Genomic DNA, 5426 nt, shown 5'->3' with positions numbered 1-5426 from the left:
TACTTGTTCTAATAAATTATAAAAATAATATGATTGATCCGAAGAGAAAACTATTGCAAACAATGCAGCATATAATTTTTTTTTTCTTAACCATTAGATTTCTTTTGGATGAAGTTAATCATTCACCTCATAAACGATGGTCTTATAGCAACATATTTTACACTCGAAGTGTCATGCCTGAAACCCAAAAAATGGTCCAAAGCATGAGGAAACTACAACCCATTGAATTGCAAACAACATCAAGAAATTTTGATGACAATTTCGTTAAGGGTGCTTCCAAAGTAAGTCAGAGTTCTATGAATAATTATAAGGACCACTGACCACAAAAGAATGGAAGTCTGAAAATTTATAATTACATATCAATAACTTGTCCCATTAGGGATAAAAGTCATCATTATTATTAGTTACAAAAGAATGCGTCAAGTATCCTCTAGAATGTACAATACCTAAGGATCCTTACCACAAAAGTCCAACCTCCATCAATAGTTGTCTAACTATTGCTAGTCACAAAAACTTATTACAAAAGGGTTGCTGCCTACTCTGAAAAAGTTTGGTGAAAGAATGGGATGAGATAGAGCCCAGTAAATAGCAAAATTAATAGGGGTGGGGAAATGCAAGTTCCACTATGATAATCATTTATAGCCACAAAGATGTCATCACAAAGACAAGTTAATCACACGTCACAAAGACAACATTACAAAAGCAAGGCAATCACACGTCACACAGAAGTTGTCACAAAGATGGGGCAATCACCAATATCATCGTATAGTGGCAAAATCACATAAAAAACTTACAAGTTAAATGTATTCAAAACACATTGTTTAGTTCAAGTTTTTTCAAAAAATTGTCCAATAACCAAGACATCCATAAAATTCTCAAGGACTTTAAAACCATTCATTGTCAATAATATTTTCTATCAATTTCCCAAATATTACTAGTCAAGGTAAAAGCATCTTTAGAAATTGAACAATACAATAATTTCATGAAATCTATTATCAAAAGAATTCAAAGATGATTGTTTTTGCCATGCCTAATATTCATACATTTCCCCATATACAATATTAAACATGATACGTTTTTCATATATAACAGGGTCACAACATAACACTTTTAGGAAAACATAGTTCCACAAATAATTTTCCAAAATATGTTACCCAAGACCAACGTTTTATGCAATATGATTATTTTTCTAAAAAAATTTCATTAAAAAGCCACTTATATTGTAATCCGCAAAAAACCTAACTTCCAAAGCTTCAAAAAGGGGTCAACTAAGATCTAAACAATGTCAAACAAACCTATCACGGTAAATATCAAGCTTGATAATACATCTAGCTATGAAATGGAAAGTTGCTAACTAAGCAACTAAATAAGCAAACCCAAATATTTAAAACGTCTTGTATTCCATCCTACTCACTCTTATAATAAAATCCTAATACTTTACAAGTTGCTCCCTTAAGATTTACCAAACATAACTAATAGAGACCCATGAAACAAGATATATCACAAAATCCACCATTACAAGCCAAATCTAAACTTTCAACTAGCTCCAAAATAAACTCAATAGAAATAAAAATTAGATTTACCAATTATTTCACATTAGAAGGCCAAAGTCCAATTTACCGTCGGTAAACCTCAACTGGCCATGATTTTTCTAAAAAATATCCACAACAATTCACAAAAAAGTACACAAAATCAAAGTCCTAAATTTAGTCACATAGATATCACCCAAGAAGCTCATATTAGAAAGAAATCTAACCACAACATGAAAATCCACCAAAACGTTAAGAGTTTACCTTAAAAAAATGAGATAGTGGAGCCTAAGAGCTTCCTATATATGGTGTTTTCGGGTGAATCCCGTCAGAAAAACAATGGTGGAGTGAGATATGAGATGATAGGTGTGAGGAGTGTGTTTGTGTTTATGCTTAGTTGGCCAGCCAAGAAAGAGATATGAGATGATATTTGTGTGGTGGCGGGGAAATAGTCAAATAGATGGGATTGGTGGGTCTCCAAAAAAAATCTGATGCTTTTTTTTCAAAGGTTGCTGCTAAAAGCTGTTTGCTCAATGGAACCTTCTATCGAAATATGGGATCTTGACATTGTATGTGTGGATTATTGATATTAATCCAACTAGAATATTGATCTTTCCAATTACCATATGAAGTAAAAGGGACACATAAATTATGGAGGAAAGACTTTTAATTTATAAAGAGTTTTATGGCTCAAAGAATTTCTTACCTCCACAGGGGCTAGTGGCTTTGCCGCAGGACTTTGGTACAAAGACCACTTTGTCTATGTCAATCGTCTTGCAGGCACTAACTTGCACACGCATGAAATGTTCGCTTTCTAGACAACAACATGGCATTGTGGATATGGATTTATCTTTTGGCGTTGAGTATGAATCAACAACTTTTGTCTAAGGTTGCAATAATCAACAGTTTTTGGTTGCAATCTTAGACAGAAAGTTGCTGATTCTTAACTCAACGCCATGTCTTCAATAATATATCGTTTCTCTTTTTGAGATTCCAATATTGTTTCTTAAAGCTCATAGGCTAGCTCTATGAATAATATGGATATTGTCTAATAATGTATATAGTGAGAGACAAACGAAGAGAATGCGGCTATTATTTATAGGGCAGAGAGGAGCCGGAAACAGAGAAAAGTCCCTTTCAAACTTCAAATACTTGGGAAAAAACGAAAACTAAGAAAATAAAAAGGTAGAGTACGTAGGAGAGTTTTTAAGTATTCGTATTGGTCAACAAGCGTAATTGCTTGCGCAAACTCATGATTGCGTTCGTATTGGCAATCTGAAATTTCCACGAAGTGCCTTATTCTGGGCGATTTTTTAGACTAAATCAAACTTATGATTTTCACATCAAGTAAGTGAAAAACAAAAGTATTACGTATACAATTAAATTCTCCCTAACCAAACAAAATTTAAAATAAAGAAATTAATATGAACTCCAACTGGAGAAGGTATCAACTCATATATGTTCATCACTCTTCGAGTGTGTAGGTCCTTTAAAGCTAACAAAAAGTAATGTGCCTGCTAGTAAATATATTACTTTTCTTGCATTTTTCAACATAAAACATTTTATATTAGAAAAAAATGAAAATCAAATATTAGATTACTATATTGTGACAAACTTGGGCGTACGTTGTTAAAACTTTTTTTTTTTTTTTTTTTTTTTTTTTTTTTTTGAGAAACAAACAAACACACACACACACAAAGGAGAGAGAGAAGGGTTCTAACACAAAGACATACCACAACTTCACTTAAAAGCTATGGTAACTTTCGAGGGAGGGTGGGACAAGTTATTGTTGTTACAACTTATATAAAGGAATGGAATAAGTAAATTATTAGACTAGTTGATCTAAGTTGTGAACAAGTTGCCTCAATAATTACTTTAGGTTTAAATCAAGTATGATCTTGAAAATAAAAGTTAAGAATAATTATGTACCATCTTTCTATGATTTGCGCTCTATCACAATTTAGATCACAAAATCACAAATATTTATATTACATTTAATCCCTAAGATTTAGTCTAAAATGAAATCGTTAGATTTTTCTCCAAATTATCCCTAATAGTTTCATTTCAATCTAAACTTTAGGGTCAAGAATCACATAACTTAGTAGCATCGTACATTCTTCTTTATTAAGAGAAGTACAATTTTAATCTCTCCTCCTCATTATTGTAACTATTGAATATAAAAAAAAAATATATAAAAAATAAAAATCAAACTTTAGGGAGTCAACATGTAGTAATTAATTGAGAAAACTTATGAGGCTAGATTGTACTTGGCCATACCAAAAGGGGAAATTTTTATCCACAACTACAAAATCTAATAATTTGGAAAAAAACCAAACAACTTATATTTTGATTCAAACTTTTGAGAGGCCAAATATAACAATTGAAAGTTCAAATATTTATTAAATTATGATAAAACCAAACTAAAAGGGAGTAATTTGTAATTTTTCCTAAAAGTTATTGTAAAAGAAACATTTGGCTAAAACTACATAATAAAAGAATAAGATCGTAAGATTGATTACATGTGATCATGATCTCTTAACTTATAAATATATATTTTTTTTTCTTTTGTCTTTTTTAATAATTCAATTTAGGGATGGGGCCAGGAGATTGATTGAGGGTGGGGGAAGTGGGGCGAAGTATTAAAAAAATTTGTGAAAGAAAGTCTTAAAAGCTACAATGATGATTTGGTTGTCTGAGTTTTTTGAATGTTTTGTAAGAGGAGGTTAGTGTGGACCAAATTTAATGTAATCTTGTTGAATTTCGTCACGTTGAGCAACATGATACTCACATATATGCATACACAATTTGAGATGCTGGTTCAATGAACTAATATTATTTGAATTATTTTTATAAAAAAGTCAAATATTGTAGTTTTTTTTCCCCCAAATCTACAAATCCAATAAAAGTTTCAATAATGTTCTAACAAATATATTACTTATACTACTAAGATTAATTAATTAAAAAGTATGTCAGGACAAATCACAAATAAATAAACAAAAGGAGGACAAACAAACAAACAAGATTCCCACTCCAACACTACGCAGTGTGCACGGCACTACAATCCACACAGGGCCGTGCTTTAGACTAATTGAAAATTTGAGCTGTACACCTCAAAATCTCAATAAGTCTAATGCACACCAAAACTTTCAGCAACAAACCAGTCAAAATTTTCAATCTTAATCAACTTTACAGTAAATGTCTTCTCAAAAAACTTTACAATAACTAAACGTAAAGTTTTTACTTTTAAATAATTAACGCTATATTTGTTTTGATGTAAAATATTTACAAAAATAAAATATTTTACATATAAAATATTTACAGGAAAATATTTTTATTTTACAGTGTTTGACAGTCTACATGAAAATATTGTGTAAAATATTTTTCAGTGTTTGACACAATGTAAAATGTGGAAAAAAAAAAAACAGGTAAAAATTTAAAACATTTTTTTTAACTTCCAAAAAATACATAAAGACAGGAGAATGGCTAAAAATGCTGAATCTGCTTATACAAGTTCAAAATAATGAATATGCATTGATCATGATCATTTAAGAGATACTAGGATAAATTGTACTGAGATATCACCAATGGTTAAAAAGGTTAATCTACTTATAGTACCACTTCTTAAAGCTTTAGCTGAAACTTGTTAATTATCTTGCAAACTTCTTTTGTTATAGAAAGCTGTGCAGAGAAAGTGCGTAATTAGCTAGTGCACAGAATTTTGTGCAATAAGTAATTGATCAAAACAAGGAGACACGTACACAATTATATTAAGCATATCACTAATTAAACCTTTCAAAAAAATTATTCCAAAAATAATGTAGTTACAAATTTTCCAATTTAACTGAGAAACTAAAATAAAAATAAAACTACTAAAAAGTTAAAAACTCTTGAGCCAGG

The 5426-nt window shown here is 30.5% G+C and overlaps 1 long non-coding RNA gene across 1 annotated transcript; it reads right to left on the bottom strand.

Moving 5' to 3' along the window:
- Nucleotides 1-333: 333 nt before the first annotated feature.
- LOC136064585 (uncharacterized) lies at nucleotides 334-2229 on the bottom strand. Its single transcript, XR_010626215.1, has 2 exons — nucleotides 1794-2229; nucleotides 334-540 (listed from the first exon to the last, which is right to left on the bottom strand). It is a non-coding gene; the product is annotated as an uncharacterized LOC136064585 (long non-coding RNA).
- Nucleotides 2230-5426: the final 3197 nt, after the last annotated feature.

Source organism: Quercus suber, unplaced genomic scaffold (genome assembly GCF_002906115.3).
Source record: "Quercus suber isolate HL8 unplaced genomic scaffold, Cork oak 2.0 scaffold_711, whole genome shotgun sequence".
NCBI lineage: Eukaryota > Viridiplantae > Streptophyta > Magnoliopsida > Fagales > Fagaceae > Quercus > Quercus suber.
Note: the sequence above shows the minus strand (reverse complement) of the source record. Positions and strands in the feature narration are given on the sequence as shown.